General features: G+C 41.7%; 1 protein-coding gene across 32 annotated transcripts in view; it reads right to left on the bottom strand.

The window, feature by feature from the left end:
• Window positions 1–21,725, bottom strand: part of Ppfibp1 (PPFIB scaffold protein 1) — a 154,639-nt gene that overhangs the window by 117,440 nt on the left and 15,474 nt on the right. For 5 of the 32 annotated variants that reach the window (XM_076568327.1, XM_076568320.1, XM_076568331.1 and 2 more), the window contains exon 1: window positions 11,244–11,417. The exons of 23 other annotated variants lie outside the window; for them this stretch is intronic. The gene's annotated coding sequence lies outside the window, so the exon portion shown is untranslated. Of the gene's footprint in view, window positions 1–11,243; window positions 11,418–11,440; window positions 11,656–21,725 lie in introns of those variants that run through there. 4 more of the 32 variants (XM_076568329.1, XM_042274353.2, XM_042274351.2 and 1 more) reach the window with 2 other exon arrangements.

The following is a 21,725-nucleotide window of genomic DNA, read 5'->3' as shown; positions in this document are numbered from 1 at the left end:
GGTGATGGAATGACTCCCATTCCAACAAGCTGAGTTGGGCCACCAGGACCAATAGAAAAAGTACAAACAGCGTCAAGAAAGTTAAGGAGTAAAGGAGACAGCTTAAGGGTTTTTATGCAGAGAAAAAAAAGTCATGGGCAAAGGATTAGATCCCTGGAGAGGAAAGAAAACACAGAACACTCTGAAGACAAAGACTGGGTGACAAATGAAGTGGCAAAAGAAAGGAAAGCTCTGGAATTAGGTGACTATCTGCCTGTTTGTTTGGTGGCCTACACAGTATGATTTCAACACGATCAGACTTCACACAGAAAAACAGACCCTTGAATTTTCTAGAGAAAACAGAAGAAGGAGCAACACTAGGCCCAAGCTCCCGTGGGGCAAAGGTCACCATACCCTCCCTGGCTTAGACAGACCACACTTACATGCTGCATTATAACCATCTCAACACCTCCTGCTGACATTTGAATTTGTGACCCCTGGCCTGGATCTTTTCAGTAAATAAAGGAGATAACATCATCCCCAGAGAGTAAGTGGGGACTGTAGAAAAAGACTTGAAAATTATGGGGAAGAAATCATAGCAGCTTCAAGAAAGTGGGCAGGAAGTCAACAGATGAAAAATCAAGACGGCTGTCTGTTCCTCTGCCAAAGAGATAACAGTGATTCGTCACTTGGCCTGGAAGCAGAAGTCACAGGGTAGTCATGATATTAAAAAAGACAAAAGGGTCTAGGACCTAGTCAGAACTTTGGTGAGGACAAAAGCCATTGCCGACACCTAGAGAAGATGTTGACAGGGCTGGTGGCCTGGGAGAAGGAAGAAGAACTTCCATGAAAGCAAAGATAAGAAGGAAGAAGGAGGGACCACGAAAGCAGGAAGACTCCCTCGGGAGGTATTCTGGCAACAACTTGGAAACAGTATCTGTGCAAACCTACAGGATGATAGACACATTAAAGGCAATGGAGAAGATGAGGTGGAGGTCTTTGAAGGATATCACAAAAGGAAAAGTGGATCATGCAAATTCACTTTTTGTTTCTCTAATATTCAACTTCTAGAAATCAACTACATTTAATTTTTTTCCTTATTTTAAAAAAGTGAAAACAAGATGAGCTTGGTAAATTGTGCTGAAGTAAATTCACAGAACTGTACTTGTGAAATGAACCAAATGGGTGTGTTCTGTTCTGTCTGCTTTGATGCCAGGGATTAAGCCCCTGGTCTTGCACATTACAAATGTACCACACCACTGTGCCACACCTACCGGCCCCAAGGCCAATGCTTAAGAAGACTGTTTTGTTTTTATTTTTACTTTTTAAAAATTGTATGTGCATTTGGTGTTTTGCCTGCACTTATGTCTGTGTGAGGGTGTCAAATCACATGGAGCCAAATCACAAATAATTGTGAACCGCCATGTGGATGCTGAGAATTGAACATGGGTCCTCTGGAAGAACAACCAGTGCGCTTAATCCCTGCGCCATATCTCCAGCCACAAGAAGACTGTTTTTAACCCACACTATTGATTTACTCTCCGATATTCATAAACCGTATATTGATTCTTCTTATATGCAGAATACATACCATTTCCAGCTCAGAAAAGATGCCCAAGTTCCAAGCTTGCCAAGCTCTCAGCATCTCAGACATATCTTATGCATGTAGAATTAGAAGGGACCGGTATTTACAACTGGCTCACCCAGGGTCTGAACCTTTGAGGTCTACATATCCCATAAGTCCACTAACATCCTTAAAGCACATACCCAAAAATTATCAATTAAACATAGAGACTTCTCCAAAGTTATACCAGCAGGTGTCTGGCAGCTATGAGCAGAGACAAGAATGAATGGGACACTACTAGGTGCTACAATGGCAGGCCCTGAGAGGATCTGCTATTTGCTGTAATAATGAGAATGCACCCAGAATCTGTTCTTTTATCTTCAAATTATCTTCAAATTAAGCTTTTTAAAAATGAGGGCCTTTAGAGAAGGCTCCGTGGGTAAAGGTGCTTGTCACCAAGCTCATGACCTGAGTTCAGTCCCAAGAACCTACATGGAGGAAGGAGAGAACCAACTCCTTCAAGCTATACTCTGACCTCCACACATGTACTATGATACACACATGTGCTCATGTACACACACATATACATGCATACACGCACTAAATTTTAATGTACTTTAAAAAAAAAAACTCCCAAATTGTATGTGTGCGTGTTTTTAATGAGACTAAAGTAATAATTTTAACAATCTAGGAAATATAAGCTAACATGAAACTTTTTTCACTACTAAAAACTGTGGTATGAACTGAACAGCCCAACCCAAATCTAAATACCCTGAAGAAGTTTGAGCATTTTTGAGGCTCAGTACAAAATTCTACACAAATATTCCAAAAATCTTAAAGACATCTGACCCAGCATTTTAACAAGAGATTCTCCTCCCAGAACACCCATTTGGAAATGTTCAGGAAAACAAGAAGTTATCAGCGATCTTGCTTCGTGGCCAAGGAGAAGGTGCAAAGGGGGTTAAATCTCCTCATTATGTTTGATTCTCACATACCTGATCCTATTCTTAGCTCAACTACCTGTTAAGAGTTTCCTGGGTGTCCTTCCAGAGTATATCAAACCATTGGTATAACATAAATCAACGGACTTCACTGAAGGGCAATACAGAGGCATGTGGCAACATTTAAAATGGATGAAAGCTGTGACCTCCAAACACCAATTACAGGAATCCACAAAAATGAGCTGTGTACCAAGTGACTCAGTGAGTAACTAGGGACGATCTAACAACAAAGAACAGAGTCTAGCCCAGTAGAGCATGGTAGAGTCATTTAAAAACTGAGCTGAGGGGCTGGAGAGATGGCTCAGTGGTTAAGAGCACTGGCTGTTCCTCCAGAGGATCCTGGTTCAATTCCCAGCACCCACATGGCAGCTCACAAGTGTCTGTAACTACAGTTCCAGGGAACCCGGCACCTGCACACAGACATACATGCAGGCAAAACACTAGTGCACATAAAATAAAAATAAATAAATCTCTTTTTAAAAACTGAGCTGCATATAAATTACAGAAAGGCATTTTTCACACATTGGGAGTTGCAGAAAGAAATCTGTTAAAGTAACTACATGACAGCACTTTTATAAACCAACAAAAACATCCAGATATGCATATATATGAACACTGTATGCCTGTGAAAGCACAGAACTAATGTGCAACTTGTGTTCATTCTACTAGAAAAGGGAACGAGGAAAGAAGAAGGGCAGAATTCAAAAGATCTAAACACCAAGAAAACAACAACCCAATGAACAGCTATGGCACTTAACAGAGTTCTCAAAAGAAGAAATACATTGGCTAAGAAATACTCTCTAAAAGTGTTTGCCAAACTTAGCCATCAGGAAAATACACATTAAAACTACTTACAGATTTCATCTTACCCACAGAAATAGTTAAGGTTAAGAAAACAAAAGACAAAAAAGGCTGGTGAGGATGTGGGGAACAGGAACCCTCATGAACTGCTAGGAGTGCAAACTAGTGAGGTCAACATGGAAATAAATGTGGTTGGTTCCTCAAAAAACTAGAAATAGATCTACCATATGACCCAACTACACCACTCCTGGGCATATACCCAAAATACTCTATATCCTAATATAGAGATATGTGGTCATCCATGTTATTTGCTGCTCTATTCACAATAGCCACAACATAAAAGCAGCCTAGATGTCCATGTACTGATGAATGAATAATGAAAATGTGGTACCTACACAAAATGAAATTCTATTCAGCTGTGAGGAAAAATGAAATTTGCAGGTAAATGTATAGAACTGGAAAGTGAACTAACCCAGATCCAGAAAGACAGATGTTACATGTTCTTCTCATGTGTGGCTCTTACTTAGTGTTGACTCTTCAGATTTTTGTGCTTAATTTGAAGTACCTGTTGAATCTAGGAAACTATAAAGGGACCACTGATGTGAAGACGAAAGATAGATCGTAAAGTGTATAGGGTGGGGGAGACAGAACACAGACAATAAGAAAAGGAAAGGGGGAACAGTGGTGAGGGTTTCAGTGGGGAGAGGGGTGGGAGGACAGGTAGAGGAGGAGGTAGATGGGAGGGGAAACAAACATTTAAAATGTTTGGAAACACCATATGGAAACCTATTTTATAAAACACACACACACACACACACACACACACTTCACATAAAAGAGTTTAACTGGAGCTACCTACATGGCAGGTAATGTTCCTACCATAATCTATAGGTTGCCAAATAAAAGCCCCAGGTGTGGGATACCTCCCCTCCAGTTGGTCACTAAACAATACAGGGATACTGCCATTGCTTCTTGATTAACCAGAAAGTTTCCTCCCTGGTGGATAGCTTTTATGGTTATATAAGGTGCTATGCAAGCTGCAGGGTGTGTGTGTGTGTGTGTGTGTGTGTGTGTGTGTGTGTGTGTGTGTGTGTGTTTGTGTGTGTGTAAGTAAAACAGTCTTGTCCCAGCTATGAACCTTGTGAACTACAATAATGACCACCATGGTAAGATAGGCCCATGGGTGCAATAATAGGATGAATATTATGAGGGTAACAAACTGCTTGCTTTCTGCTTGGATTTAAGGAGGAAATGCATCCCTAGTACTGTAAAGTTGGCCAAAAATCCATGGTTAGGGATCTCCTAGGCCCTAGAGGTAAATGTACTATTATTAGTTTGCTAAATAGGTATAATATAAAACTACTTGCCAAGCTGTATCTCTATATCCATACATTAGTACTGCTTTCAGACCTCATCAGGGAAGTTTCTTTGTACAATGAATGATGCTTAATACAGAAATTCACGACAGATCAAAGTACAGAGAACACATTATGGAACAACCAGCCACAAATAAGACATCTATAGCATACCTTCTACCCCTAAGACCCTAAGACTCAGGAACCATTTGGAAAGAGAGGGAAGAAAGTTGAGGCAGAGTTTCTCTATTAGTCCTGGCTGTACTGGAACTCACTCTGTAGCCCAGGCTGGCCTCAAACCTGGAAATCCACCTGCCTCTGCCGTCAGAGTGCTGGGATTAAAGGTGTGTGAGACCACTTGCCCATTGGCAGGAAGAAGGATTTTAAGAGGCAGAGATCCGGGAAGACGAGAGAGGCAGTGTCTTCCAGGCATGACAAGACAACTGCTTCTTAGGAACCCACAGAACTGTGGCTGCCACACAAGATCAAGCCAGTCCACATCCCATCATGGAAATGGGAAGGGCTTCTGAATCCTGACCCCTAGCTGAGGAGCTATTGACAGTCTGTGGTTTCTGGGGGAAGCAGAGTCAGTTTTCTCTAAGAGTGCGGGGGGGCCCCCAGTATATTGCTCACACTCCAGTGCATGGCCCCACACCTGAGTATGTGGGCATCACATACTGAATTCAATGGTTATAAAAGAAGGAGGAGGTGGAGAGAGGAAGACCAGAGAGGTGGCTTAGCAATTCAGAGAGTATATTGCTCTTCCAGAGGACCTGAATTTGATTCCCAGCACTCCCATCAGGAGGCTCACAACCACCTGTAACTCTGGCTTCTGGGGATCCAATGCCTCTAGTCTTCAGAGGTACCAACACACATGTAGCATGGACTCACAAAGATACAGACACATACACATGATTTAAAGTAACATAATACTTAAAAAAAAAAAAAAGTTGGGAGGCAAAGCTGGGGAGTGATCCAGGAATACTTAGGAGGAAGAGTAAGGGGTTAATATGATCAAACTATATTACACACATGTATGAAATTCTCCAAGAATTAATAAATACATGTATTTTTTAAATTCCCTCAGTGACTTTTACACCCAGAAAGCAGACCAAAGATAAGCATAACATAAAATGTTAGGGAAACGCCATGGAGTTTGAAGACCATGAGGCAGGAGGCATGCTAAGCCCTAATGGGACGTCTACGTCACCACTCACGGCTCAGGGGACACACAGCAGAGGAGAGGGAAGATGGAGGGAGTGCTGGGGTGCTCACACAGCATGGCTGTTACACTCATGGACGCACAGCAACTGCGGTTACTGCACAGGGTCAAGACCACGAGAGCCGTCAGCTCCATCAGACAGCATTGACCAATCCCATAGGTTAAAAAACAGATAACAAATGAAGCGGAGAGGGGGGTGGGGTGGAGGAAGTGGGAATAGGCAAAGAATAAAAATCCTACTTAAAAAATAAAAAAGACTTCAAGGCAAGTAGAAGGCCAAACTCCACGGCTAGAAAAATATCTCCAGCTTTGTTTTGTCTAGAAACCCCTTTTGCTATTCCTAGAGAAATGTGGGTTCTCTTCCCAGACTCCTCTCCTTCCCTTCCCTATTCCCTACTAGATTAGTACATAAACTAACCATGTCACCAGCTACTTGCACAAACACACACTCCCTCTGTTTGTCAATCTATCTTTAGTTTTTCAGGTTTTTTTTTTTTTTCTTTTAGTTCACAGGCCTTGAAACTGAAAGTTAACAGAAAAGGAAAGCTTCCTTGAATGTTCCAACAATTTTGTCTTCCTGGCGGCTGAGTGATTTGGGAACACCTCCACCCCGTCCAGGTTTACTCATGGATTGTTTAAAAGGTACAATGCACAGGACAGCAGTGAGTCTCAGGCACAAAGTACAGTGGGGAGAATCTGGAGGATCGTCCAGGCCAGATTTAGATCCCAGCTCCACCCTTTCAAGTCACCAATGCCTCACCACCTTAATTTACTCATCTTAAAATAGAAGGCTAAGAGCCACCTTAACTGGCCATTTTGTGACAGAGAGCTCCCAGGCCGACCACACCAAGTGGCACCCATCACAAAGGCCCCCACAGCCAGTCCTTCTTTAAGGACCGACCACGTGTTGGACACTGGTAGCATGTATGAGACTCAAACCACACCCCTTGTCCTTCTATCTGTGCTCTGCAAGGCTGCCTCAAAGAAAAGACAAGTCCCTTCAGGACATGGTGGTTAACATCTGTCCTCCCAGGACTGGGGAGGCTGAAGCAGGAGGACTGCCAGGCGCTCAGGCCAACTATGGATGAATCATCAAAAGACCTTGACTCAAAAGAAACAAAAACAAACATTGACAGAAGTCCCAAAAGCATCAAAATAAAACCAACAGGCCTATTTTAGTCTCCATTTCAGGGTAGACTCATCTTTCCTCAGGCAAATCCTCCTTCAAGGCTCCAGGCAGGTGGGTCCTCACAAGCTAGCCAATCACTTTTTCCTCTTTCTTTTTATTTACTTATTTATTTATTTTTAATTTGGTTCTTTGAGGCAGGGCCTTGACTCAGGTAGCTGAGGCTAGCTTTAAATTCACAATGTAAGTGAGAATGACCCTGGAACTCCTGGTCCTCTGGCCTCTACCTCCTGAGCACAGGTCAAAGCTACCATATCTGGCAATCATTTGACTCTAAAATAAAAGATTATCGACTGCTATTTGAAAATAAAGAAAAAAAAACCTTGGTTTTGATAGAAACATAATATATTTCACAGGAGGACAAAGTTCCAAATGTCAATTATAAAGCATTCAAGTGTGTGAAGTTTCCTATCAGCACATCTCTGCACAAAGTAAGAACACAGCACAGACTTTGTGGGCTCTGTCCTTAAGGGAAGTCTTGGCCATTGGCATAGGGGTTCTGGTTTAAATGGTGTACAGTGTTGTGGGTTTTAAGGAGGAAGAATAAACAACTTCACCATCTCCCAGTCTGTGTGTCCTTGCTGGAGAATGTCAACTTAGCCCACTTATACTTATTTTTCATGTTCGGAAATAGCAGGGTTTGTTCACATTGCTGCTACGTATGTGCATAGAAACTTCACTATTTAATTTTCATGTCTGGAAAGAGAAACTTATAATTATGCCATGAGGCATAACTATAATTAGGTCTTCTAATACCATAGGTATCCCTATGATCCAATTGTGAAACAGCAGAGGGTTCTGGTACTATGTTCCTCAGTGAACTTTTCTCTCTCCTCAGTTATCACACCCCTCAGGCCTCAGAAAACATGTGGAAATCTTGGCTAAAAGGTGTATGTTTAATAAGGAAGTTAAGCTATTATAATTGTCATCAGAATTTGCCATTGGTGAGATTTTGGTATATATTTGGTAACACTTTAAACCATTATGAGCAGTGCTGAAGAGATGGTTGAAAGTGCTTACTGTGTCAACGTAAGGACCTGAGTTCAGACGCCCTGACTACATAAAAACCCAGGACAGCAGTGAGCACCTGCATCTCAGCCCCAGAAAGAGCAGAAAGGAGGAGCCCTGACACTTGCTGGTCAGTCAGTCTAGCCAATTGATGAGTCTCAGGTTCAGTGAGAAAGCCCGTATCAAAAAAAAAAAAAAAAAAAAAAAAAGAGAGGAACGTGATTGAGGAAGACACCAATATCAACCTCCAGCCTCACATACCTAAGTATGTTCGTTCTCTCTCTCTCTCTCTCTCTCTCTCTCTCTCTCTCTCTCTCTCTCTCTCTCTCTCTCTCTCTCTCTCACACACACACACACACACACACACACACACACACACACACACACGAGTCATAATGAACTGGAGGTGTGTCTCAGTAGAATGCTGGAAGTTCTGGGTTATATCTCTATGTTGGCAAGTAGGCAAATTAATAAATAATCACAATTAGATCATTTTTAGGCTATATACCAAATTCAGGTTAAATAATTTGAACTTATCACCTTGGGGATGCTAATGAGACTGTAGGCACACTCCTAATGATACAGTATACTTTGCACTTGCTCATTTATGCTTCTGCCTTGCAGAAGAAAAATGATACAATTTATAACTTACTCAATATAAACAGCATGTTTGTGTTGGGTCAGTGAGGGGGAGGGAATTGCTTATTAAAATTATTTGTCCTAACCTATACCTCCATATGAGTAAGGAATTTCTTAACCTGTATAGAATATTGTCTGACATTACACACACAAGCACATTAAGACACAGTCACATATAGCTTCAGTTTCCTGGATTGCTGCTCCCCTGGGAAGAGGGAAGATGAAGAGTAGCTCTTTCCATTTTTTATTATATGCTCTGATGTAAGTAGCCTTGTTTGTTTAAAAGTGAGTTACATATTCCAAGAATCAAATACTTTCAGAAAAAGTCCAGATGGTAGGAAAAGTTCAAGGTGGGAGCAACAGCATACACGGACATGTTAACAAAGAGTTTACAAATGATACAGTGCCAAGACAACTCAGCCAGCTTACACTCAAACATATCCAATCAGAAACTTCATTTAGAACTCTCACAGTGAGAATTCTCCTGAGGAAATGGAATCACAGAAGGTAGTTCATGTTCTAATAATTGTATGTTTGCCCCTAATAAATCTGAATCACTCATTTCTAGTATAAAATCTCCAGGGAGTCGTTTAGCACTTAAATAGACAAAATTTATCATGCCTACAAGGCTGGACACTTTCCAATCTGTCTGAGAAGTAAAAATAGCAGTGATATAGACACTGGTATACAAAAGGCAGAGTTTTAAAGCAATAGATGTACCCGGTAAACATTTACAGTCCTGGGTCTCTGTTAAACCTACTTTTAACTTTTCCGATTACTTCCTTTCTTTGTGTAAAAGTAAATACTGCTAATATAATGTTACTCCCAAAACTTTCAGTTTGATACAGAAAAAGAAGGTCTATGGGAGAAAAGAAGTTTATCACGCATTAATTTAAAAATAAATCAAATACTGGGTGTAGTGGTGCGTGCCTTTAATCCCAGCACTTGGGAGGAAAAGGCAAGTGGATCTCTGCGTTTGAGGTCAGCCTGACCTACAGAGCAAGTTCCAGGACAGCCAGGGATACACAGCAGAACCTTGTTCAAGAAACCAAAATAATAATAAATAAATAATCAAACAATGAAGAGATTCATTTTTCCTAAAGCACATATGAAGCCAGTATGTCATGAGGGATTTTCGCACAGGAGGACTCAACACAATTTCAGATTCTGAAACTGAAGAAATAAAATCTAAGCCATTGAGGCATTCTTTAAGCACCAGTAGAGGACATGGGTTGGGCTGGGTAAAGTAGTCTTCATGAGTTCTTAAGATTCCCAGTCCTTCCCTCTCCCTTCAAATATCCCTAGCAAATGTATTAGCTCCAAATCATACTAAGAAGTCTTGTCTGAAAACTAAAGCATAAAGGTGAGGTGGTTTGTTAGGTCATTCTGTCAGTCCTTCCAACAGACTCTCCTAGTCAAGGATTAGAAGTCAGCGCGACATTGGATTTCCTGCCCTCAGTAAGAAAGGGCAATGCCCTACAGAACAAAAAACAACAAATTCGAGACTAAAACTTCATTTAGAATTTCCAATTCCCATAACCAAAGCCCCTATCAAGGCTCTACAACAAATCTACGCAGTGGTAACCTGGTCTTCATCCCTCTCTGGCTCTTACAGTGGCTGTCTGACGACACTGAAAAAACAGTGGTCCATCCTATGACAGCAAATATTACCACTGGCAGAGAACAGAGACAATGCTCAAAGCACCAAGCTAGACAATATTTGTTTTGTAAAATATTTACATGTTTCATTAACATACAGAAATGGATGCTGCTGATCTTTGTTACTCTGGGAGGCTGGAGAAAATATTATTATTAGCCATTTATATGTGTGTCAGAAATTAATTTAAAGTTAGGTTGTGAGAAATTAAAAGCCTACACTGAAAGTTTGTTTCTCCAGAAGATCTTAAAATTAGCCTACCAACCACAAAAAGATTACTCAAAACCAGCATATTATGCCAAGAAAATGCTTTATCCCAATAGCAACAGATGTCTTCAGGAAGCAGCTTGAGTCACTAAGCAAGTTGCTAATTCCAAAATATTCTGTATTCATTATTCATAATTCAACTTAAGCTTCACAATTAAGCTCCAAACACTGTCTAAGTTTAACCCTGACAAGTAATTGCTTTTTCTACAGTAGTTTCAACCATAAGTCTGTAATTTTATGTTAAACTACATAAGAATATACCTACATACATACATTTACATAAACATAAAACACAACACCTAATATAAAAAGTGAGCTACAGTTTTATGTAAAGGGTAGCCTTAAAACAAAAACACACTTGCCATATTTTTGATCAGACAAATGAGAATAAAGTAGGAGCTCTTACTCCCCCAAAATACTTCCTAAAAGACTTTGAGTCCATGGAAATTCAAGCTCACTAACAGAAAGTTAAATTCTGGATTATCAATCCCTACGCTGTTTCAGAGCCAAGCAATTGCTCCTCTGCAGAGAAAGAGGAAAAAGTTGGGTCTAAATATCTTTTACCTTTACTCCTGATTTACGCTTTCCTCCACAAAAAAAGCACAATATCTGCCAAGCAAGGCTCAGCTTTCACATCAGGAAAAAAACTGTAGCAATACTTTTTGCATATAATAATCACTGCCATTTAATCCACTCAAGTAAAACCAAAGCAAACACAGGCATAAAGACTCCACGGTCCTGGCAGGAATAAGACAAACCACCTCGGAAAAGTTTCCAGAGCCTCCTCAGCAGTCCTCAGACACCAGCAGCTGTACTTTTCTTCCTATGGCATGTGAAACGCAAATAAGAGCCTTTGGGCCACTCCTCCAAATTTAAATGTTCAACAAGGACAGTTGAGCAGGGATAGTTACAAAACCATAGAACCTGGTCGCCAAAGGAGACCAGAGCCAGTGGCTAGGATCAAGATCCAAATATTTCCCAGGATGGTTGCATGTGTAGTTCAGATAGGGTCTTGCTTCTACAGACTGGCCCTGAACTCATGACCCTCCCATCTCTACCTCCTGAGTGCTGATAGTAACACATGTCAAAGGCTTGCTCCACTCACCAGCCTTGACCAAGGTATTTCCTGGACTCAGGCCTCACTCACTCCAGCTCCATGCTCTTTTAAGGACTGTTCTCAGGATCAAAGATGATAAGCCTATTCCTTCTGCTTGGCACACAGACGGGTGTTTGATACCAACAGCCCTGATTCCCCTTAACCTCCAGCGACTCCAGAGCTCCAGCTCTTCAAACCACACCTATAAGAGAACAACTTGCAGGTTTCTGGTCAGTGTCATGTCAACACTCCAGCACTGGAAACACACCAACTGGGCAACATTCCTCTTTAATCAGAAAAGAGGGCAAAGACTCCAGATGTGGAATCTCCAACCAGGAGCCCAAAGGGCAATAACTACAAACCCAGACACTAACTTGCATTGGGTTAATTTCCGATTAGCAGCGACACTACACATTTGGCTTGTGCTGAACCATAAACCTCCTCAAGTTTTAAGCAAACCAAGTCATCCCCATTTTAGATTGTTTTTAAAGTGTAGATTGATATGACGCAGCTGTTAAAGTTTTATCAGCTTCCAGGCTGTTTTCTGGATTTTGACTACCACCAGTTGTCTCTCCCAGATATGTTTCAACCACAGCTTCCAACCAGCCACTGATAAAAATGCTAAGAACCTTGTGCTGAGTGCTACTGATTCCAAATTATCTCTAAATGTATATCTTTCTACAAAAAAAAATTTACAGAACTTCAGAAAGCAACTTGCTTGAAATGGAGTGAACAATTTCACTAGGACAAGAAATCTGGGGAAAGCAGTTGTAAGGAAGAAGACATTACTGGTTAAAACATGGCCACTCCATAACTGGATGTCAATACGTAAAAGATTACAAATAGATCCATATCTGTCACCATGCACAAAACTCAAGTCCAAGTGGATCAAAGACCTGAACATAAAGAAAGTAGGAAGCACTCTTGAACGCATTGGCACTGGAGACCACTTCCTAAATAAAACATCAACAGCACAGACCCTGAGCACAACAATTAATAAATGGGACCTCTCGAAACTGAGAAGCTTTTGCAGGGCAAAAGACACAGTCAATAAGACAAAAAGACAGCCAACAGAATGGGAAAAGATCGTCACCAACCCCACATCTGACAGAGGATTGATCTCCACAGTATATAAAGAACTCAAGAAACTAGACATCAAAATACTGAACAGTCCAATTGAAAAATGGGCTAAAGAGCTAAACAGAGAATTCACAAAACAAGAATCACAAATGGCTGAAAGACATTTAAAGAAATGCTCAACATCCTTAATCATCAGAGAAATGCAAATCAAAACGACGCTGAGATACCACCTTACACCTGTCAGAATGGCTACGATCAAAAACACCAATGACAGTCAATGTTGGAGAGGATGTGGAGCAAAGGGAACACTCCTCCACTGTTGGTGGGAATGTAAACTTGTACAACCACTGTGGAAATCAGTATGGCGGTTTCTCAGAAAATTAGGAATCGAACTACCTCAAGACCCAGCCATCCCACTCTTGGGCATATACCCAAGGAATGCTGATTCATACCATAAAGATACATGCTCAGCTATGCTCATAGCAGCACTAGTTGTAATAGGCAGAACCTGGAAACAACCTAGATGCCCGTCAACGGAAGAATGAATGAAAAAAATTGTGGTACATATACACAATGGAGTACTACTCAGCAGAGAAAAACAATGAAAGCATGAAATTTGCAGGCAAATGGATAGAACTAGAAAAAAATTATCCTGAGTGAGGTAACCCAAACCCAGAAAGACAGTACTAACTCATAAGTGGATTCTAGATATAAAATAAAGAACAATCAGACCACAACCCATAGAACCATGGAAGCTATATATATTGCATGGAGGTCCCTAGGACGACTGTGGCTTATAGTAAATTTGGGTTTTACTTAATTATTGAAAAAAATAGCCAAATGAATGGAAACACATGAACTATGAACCAAAGGCTGAGGGGCCCCCAGCTGGATCAGGCCCTCTGAATAGGTGAGACAGTTGATTGGATTGATCAATTTGGGAGGCAACTAGGCAGTGGGACCAAGTCCTGTGCTCATTGAATGAGTTGGCTGTTTGAAACCTGGAGCTTATGCAAGGACACTTGGCTCAGTCTGGGAGGAAGGGACTGGACCTCCCTGGACTGAGTCTGCCAGGTTGATCGCAGTCCTCGGGGGAGGACTTGTCCTGGAGGAGGTGGGAATGGAGGGTAGGCTGGGGGTAAGGGGAGGGGGTGGGAGGGGGAGAATAGGGGAACCCGTGGCTGATATGTAAAACTGAATGGTATTGTAAAATAAAATAAATAAAAAAGAAAAAGAAAACATGGCCACTCTTGCCACCCTCTCTGTCTCCACTCCACTTTTCTGGATTATGCTGTGCAGTATCTTAGCAGGACTGCCAGTCCATGTTGATGAGCTCCCAGTTCAAAGCTACTCCCCCATCCATCCACCCTGGGCAAACCAGATGGATGCCATTAAGCAGTGGTTGGTCCCAAATGATATTGTATGGAAACACTGGCACTCCTGCAAGATGCTTTTTCTGCCCTGCTTAGTTCTATGAGACAGTGGGTTTTACCCAAAATACTCAGCAAGAATTACTGATCCATTGCTTCTTTAAACAGGTTTTAAATAATGTGTAATGAATTCTTAAAGCATTTAGTCATTCAATCTGGAAGGCCTAGAGGGGCAGAAAAAAAGCCCAAGAAATCACATCTGCCTATTCACAAAGAAGGTCACCAAAAATATACTAAAATGTATGAAGAACTATTGAGAGGATCAGATTAGGTGATATGAGTGGTGCCTCCCTGTCATAATGTGTCCTGAGTCCCTAAGAATAAGGCTTTATGTAATCGTAATCAGTGCCCTTTCTTAGTGGCCTTTCCCTGTAACTGGAGGTAAAATTTGCAGACCAGAATTACTTTCTCTGTAACTCCTAGGTCACCAATTCATAAGAAAGCCATCATTCCTGGAGGGTCGCCTCAAAATATGGGGGTTGCTGAAGATTTCAAGTTCTAGTGACTTTTCTGACACATGTCAAGGAGCACAGTAATCCCACCCACAGAGAACTCTGCACAGGACACTCATGAAGTCACTGTATATGGCATACACAGGTTATCCAGCCCAGCAGCTAATGGCCTTCAGGCTCCAGGCTGCTAGACTGCAGCAGCCAGTAAACCAGAAAAGGTTGTGGCAGAACCAACAGAGCCTGACCCAAAGTAGCATCGCACAGGATGCAAGTGCACTGTGCCAGCCTGGGTGAGCAATAATAGAAGCAGCACTGTTGAGGGCCAGCAGGAAGGACCAGCCTAGTCTTTCCACTGTCCTCCTTACCATGCTCAAACTGTGCTCATCTATATTTTCAATCCACCACTTTCTCCACCACAGGCAAGGACTAGAACAGCAGTGTAATTAAGGTCAGTTGTATTCCAATCAATTGAGTGGTGAAGATTCTCTGCTTGATCAACTTTTAGCGAGGCTCCTGAACTTTCTCCTAGATACATCTGTGCAATTCCTTAATTGCTCTAGGAAGTGGAAAGATCTAAATTATAAATAAAGCCAGTTCCTTCATGCTAAGCCAGGGTAAGAGACCTGGGACTAGAGGAAGTCTGAAATGTGGGACGAGTGCAACTACTTTTGGCAGCACAGTTACTAGGATGAACAAACTCCCATCTCAGTGAAGGGACCGCCACACCCTTAGGGCATACCGCCTGAGTCCTACGTAAGTCTACATCAGAGTCCAGAGGGAACTCTGGTGATCCCTCACCAGAACATACACTTCTGGAACCCAAACCAGGTTCTGTCATGATGAAAAATAATCTGACTATCACGGTACAGAATTTACATTTAGTACTAGCTATGTGACCTTGTCCCAAGATTACCTTGGAAGTCTGTGTGTCGTTTCTCGTGTGAAAATGGGAATAAGTGCCCATCTAGAGGCATGACTCAGCAACTGAGAATGCTTGCCACTTTTCCAGTGGACCCAAGTTTGTGTCCCAGCACCCACATCACATGGCTCAACACCATATTAATTCCAGATCCAAGGGATGTTTCTGGCCTCCACAGGCATCTGCACTCTTGTGCACATAAACCCAGACACAGATAGATATACATGCATATACATAATTTAAAATAAAATAAATCTTTCAAAAAAGAGAGATAGTACCTATCTCCATTGTTGAGAGGGAAAATAAGGTCCATCTCAGACAGTTATAAAGATCACAAATGTTCCTAGGAATCTAAGTGAAGGAAAGCTTTGCCACAATAGCCAATAAATGCCAACTTTTAAGACTTACACATGGCAGTTGTCTATTACCTGTGCTTGTTTTAATTTGCCTTTGCAAATTTGAGGTAGTAAAGTACTTGTGTGTTATGGGGTGGGGGAACCCACAAGATTTGAAATCAGGCAGGTGTAGTTGAGGTTGAATAGAATCAAAGCTCTGCTACTTACAATTTCATTAATTTAAAAGATATCCTTTCACATTTTACTCTCTGACAAATTGGAAAGTATCTTATTATCAGTGGTGCCTTCTATTCACTGTTCATCTTAGCCAAGCTACTTAATCTCTATAAAATTATAGAACTAATTATAAAATTAGTATTGCCCACATCTCTTAGAGTTATGGGGGAAAAATAACCATAACCCCTAGCAAACACTTGGTGTAACAAAGCACAAATAACCATACAAATGACTAACAGCATTACACATCCAGCATCTCCTGAGTTGGATAAGTATTTTCATATATTTTATAGAATAACCTATTAGCCGTGGAAATGTTTGGCTAACATGTTTGAGTATACAAAATTCTGGCTGGACTCATTTTTTGCAAATATCAGGTGTTAAATAGCTAAATACAGAAACCCTCTAATAGAACAATATGCTCACACCCCACACCCTTTGTGAGGACCTGCCCCTGATTTAAACACCACCCAAAGCCTAAGGTTACTAACCAGGCCGCATGTGGGGCCCTTAAGATCCCAGTTCTTGGCAATGGCTGAACTCTGGCTCAAAGTCTACCTGGGAAGATATGAAAGTGCTTTTTACAAATTCAGCTACAACGCTTAGTGTGTTAACAATAAAAATCTTGAGTGTTTATTCATTATGATCAGCTAACTCTTTATTAATAACCTATTTTCCTGAGGCCGAAGTGTCTAAGTCAGCCTGGTTGCAAGCCTGCCCTTAAGTACCATGTCCTACCTCCTGGGGACATTATGCAATATATCAGCTTAAAGGAAGCAAATCTCTACCACACTTCAAGGTCCCACCCTGCAAACAGCCAAGAGCATCCTCCCTGGGGAATGTGTCAGACCTTCCTACTGCAAGAGAATGAGGCCAAGGTGGGGTAAGAGGGTGGTGTGGTACGGTATGGCATGAGTGAGAGTTTCCAATGGTTTTTAAGCCCAAATGACTCTGCCTCTTTCCGAAGTCTGCAGCCAGTCCTAAGTGACAAGGTTTTTCATTTGACCTTTTTCCATTTCTTGTCCTGATTTATTTCCCAGATGTCTATGAAACACTCTGCAGATCACTTCTGGTCCAGCTCTTCTTAATAAACTTTTTAAAATTCTAGTTCTTCCAAAGTTTCTCTCCTAACAACAGTCATTTCTCTCTGCACAGCACCACCCTCCCTGCCAGGAAACTCTTCTTTCATCCTCTGCAGACATGAGTCACAATGAAAAGGCACAGCTGGAGATTCCTCACTTGAACTATGTAAGAGGTAATCGGCTAACTCAAGCAGGCGAGTGGGTACATGCGTATAGGCATGTTCAAAAGACCAAGTGAGAACTCCAAAGGCTCTAGGGTTCACACAGCAGAAGATCATCCAAGTTTTCTTGGGCGGCACACACACACCAGAGAGGCATCTTCAGACTTTCTACCACAGTACAATCAGAGTGCTACAAATTTCCTTCTCATCTGAGGACACTTGAGCTTCTAATTATATACTGTCTCTTGTTTCTAGTCAATACAGTAAGCCAACTGGCAGGTCAGCCACGTCACATCTCAACCATCAAACTGCCAACATCTTTCTAAGAGGTTCAAAGATGGGTGTTTTTACACAAAACCTGTCACCATGGCAATTTGAGTCTGCTCAGTTTCTGAACAGAGAACAGTGAACTATTTATCTTTCCACTACAAACATCATGGAAACAGGTTGGTAACATCTTCCTCCACCTGGCAATAGAGTGCTCAGCCTGATAATATAGATCAAAGCAAAGATTACAAAACCTGCCCAGGAGTTGAGGGAGGCTTCCTGGGAAGCCAGCACATGCACATGCGCGTGCGCACACATACACACACACACACACACACACACACACACACACACACCAGCACATACCAGCATATCACCATTTTGGCTGTGTGCCAAGGCCAAATCATCAGACTTTCCTATCTCTAGGCCCTACAGGATACCCAACCTATGGATACATTAGGTGAACAGAGCCTACAACCCTTTAACTCACCAAAAGACAGACAAGCAGATCTGTGCTCACTTCTGCAGATACGACTCACTCTGGGCTCAGGAAGGAGCTTGTGCACAGTGACCTATGTGTTACTTTGGCCTTGCTCACTCACACCACAAACCATGACAGAACGTTTCAGAAATTTGCTGAATACAACTAGCTTCTGGAAATGCCAGGAAGTAGGGCTGACTTTATCTTTTGGCAAGGGAGCTCTGTTATGGTTTGAATCTGGAATGTCCCCAACAGGCTCATGCTTTAAAGACCTGGTCCTCTGCTGGTTTGACTATTCTGGGGACACTGTAGAACTCTGGGGATGTGGGCAACTCGGAGTAAGCCTTGGAAGGCTCTATCTGCCTGAGTCTAGTCTAGCTCTCTACTTCCTGGCCACCATGTGAGGAGCTTGACCACACTCCCACAGCCACGGAGCCTCCCTGCCATGAAGGACTGAATGCTCAGAAACCATGGACCACAACAAATCTCTTCCCTTAAATGGCTTCTGCTGGGTGTTTGTCACAGTGACAAGAAAAGCAACGAGAACAGACTCATAAATCCCAACCTCAGCATTGACTAAAGTATCGTAGCAGGGGTTGAATGTCAGTAGGAGACAAAATCTCCTCCATTTGCCCTCCACTCTTGTTTCTTAAAAGGTTCTAAGTTGAGATTTTCTGCTTGTTTGCCTTTTGTGATGATGAGCTACCAGTTTGTAAGTGTAACATAAATTAAGTGTTTCAGAAAATACTGTATTTATATACATACAAGATTAATATTCTGATCATGCAGTAATTCAAGCTTGGGAAAAGTACTCAATTTGGAGTCAGCCACTTCATAAATACAGAAGCTAGGCCTTACTATACCACAATCAGGCAAAAATATCACCAAGTAACGTGTGAACTTCCAAGAAGCTACAGACCTGCTGTTTAATAATTAACAAAAGGGTTATGATCTCTCCCTCCTTTCGGCTACAGGGTCCAAACTTTCTGACCGTGCAAATAAAGTGTCTTGCCACATACTACATTTGTGTTTGTTTCCTTTCTAATTGGATAGACTCCTTGGGACAATCCAATGGACACAGCATAGCTCCGTTCAACACCCACTTTAGGGCTTCTAGTGAACCCAATCTAGGATATATGCTGGCAATCTAGGTTTAAAGAGTTGTGCTGAGGACACCACAGGCTCCCTCAAAAGTCTTATGAAAGCTGAAATTTGATACTTGTCAGGTGGCCATTCAATTGAAAACTACAAATGTTTGACAGTCAGCTCAGATCCCTTTCTGAACACCAATCCAAGCTGGTCAACAACCACAAGAGGTAAGTGATGCACAGGAGAACAGCACAGTCACACGTCAGTACAGCAAGACCTAACACAACTAACAATGTGCACCATGAACTGTTACTACTCCAAAGCTGGCACCACGTAGTTCACCCTCAAACCCCAGCAGACTCCCCCTGCTAAGCTACCTAACAAGAACAGCTCTATCTTAAGTATACACTGAGCTTTGAACATCATTACAACCTTTACTAACAAGCACAATGCTTGGGGCTGATACTGATGACAAGCTAGGAATTTTTGTATCCTCAAGAGAGCAGACAGAGGAGGGATTGTACTGCCTTATACAGGAAGCTGCATCTTCTTTCAGAAAACCCCAAGAGACTGCCTGGGATCCATACAGGCTCCAGTCCAGTTAAGGATATGGGATGAAAGGAGACTTGTCAGAACCAGTTGAAGGGAAAGCAGTGTCTATTCTAACTACCAGAGGATTGCAGTCAGGAGGTTTCAAGGAGAAGTAGACTTCCTATGAAAACTTGGCCTAACCTTACATTTCTGCCTAATGATTTTCTGTATCTCACATCTGATCTCATTTTTGAGCCTGACAGCCTTCCCTATTAAAGCTGTCCTGGTATTATTATACTTACTCTACAACTGGCAGTATGATTGTCCAAGACCACACAACTTACCAACATTGGGGTCAAACTATCAGATTATTATCTTATTATTGTTGTTGTTGACATTATAATATAACTACATCATTTCCTCTTTCCTTTCCTCCCTCTGAAGATTCAGGGTTATTATTATAAAATTCTGCCCATTTCTAATTTATCTATGTATTTCTTCAAACTTGTATACAAGTCCCTGAAAGCTTGGTCCCTTTCTACTTCCCTACCTCCCACCTTCATGCTACAGACCAATAGTTCATTAGAAAAAAGACTACTAATGGCACAAAATCCTGGGGCAGCGCCTACATCACCAAAGGAATCCCAATCTCTCTCTCTCTCTCTCTCTCTCTCTCTCTCTCTCTCTCTCTCTCTGTGTGTGTGTGTGTGTGTGTGTGTGTGTGTGTGTCCCTCTCTCTGTCTCTGTCTGACTCTAAATAACCTAGACTTTCTGTTGTTGATACAAACCACAACTTCAAAAGTACAGCTGACAGAGGTTGAAAGGGTCAAATTCACCAGCATTGAACTTCACTCACTAATTCACTTCTTGTCAAATGCATATATGTGGAAGAAAGTAGAAAAAGAGCTTTACACAGTTCACAGACTTCTTAGCAATAGTAACTGTTCTTAGAAAAGACTGTCCCTGGTCATTAGATGTTGCCTGCTGTTATTTGAGGCACTTGCGGGATTTTATTCATGCCAAGTTGGCAATCTGTTTCTGCAAGGAAAGATGCTGGAGCAGAAGTCAGAAAGGAATCTTCATGCTGTCAACAGAGTCAGAGGATCTTTCAGCCTCGGGTAGGTATATCACACAGCTCAGGCAAACACTAATGAAAGCTAATCACTCCATTTACTCCATCAGCCAACCAGCCAACAAGACACAAGACACCTGGCAAAACTCCCTGTGTTCTTGCAGGTACCACCCCTGCCTTGTTTCAAAGGGCTGGAGCCAAAATGACTTCAAGTGGCCAGCACAGAGCACCTGCTGGGTTTCTAACTCAGGATCATGAAACACTCTCTCCAGTCCTTTGAGCCCATCAATTAACCGTCAAATCAGCATCAGTTTTATTCGGCCATTCTCTCCTCACCAATATCAACTTGCCTCACTGTTACCTCCACCTCTGTCCCCAAATGTCCACATTGACTTCCAATCAAGAAATCAGACAGCAAGCCTGGAATTTTAGAGAAACAATTCCTATTGATCATAAAGTTGAACATAGCATTTTACAATGTCCTAGACTCAGTCTGCAGAACACTAGATATGTAAGGGAACATAGAAATCACATCAATTTATATAATCACTGACGCTTACTGTACCCATGTCTTACATAAGGAATATGCACATCCTAAATTATATTAAAATTCTAATTTATGAATTTATATAAGTAATATAAAGGAAAATTTCCCATCTTCTCTCCATTCTTACAAAGATGCAAGAAAGGAGGTGGAACACTGTAGGAACAGATCCAAGTTCCCAGAACAAAATCTCAGATGCCAGTCATCAACCCAGGGAGCACTTTGCTCATGAATACAACCCATCCACTATTACAATACTAAGCTGATTTA

The sequence above is a fragment of the Peromyscus maniculatus genome, chromosome 3, assembly GCF_049852395.1.
Source record: "Peromyscus maniculatus bairdii isolate BWxNUB_F1_BW_parent chromosome 3, HU_Pman_BW_mat_3.1, whole genome shotgun sequence".
Taxonomy (NCBI): Eukaryota; Metazoa; Chordata; class Mammalia; order Rodentia; family Cricetidae; genus Peromyscus; species Peromyscus maniculatus.
The sequence above is the reverse complement of the archived record's forward strand: the minus strand, read 5'-3'. Positions and strand labels throughout refer to the sequence as shown.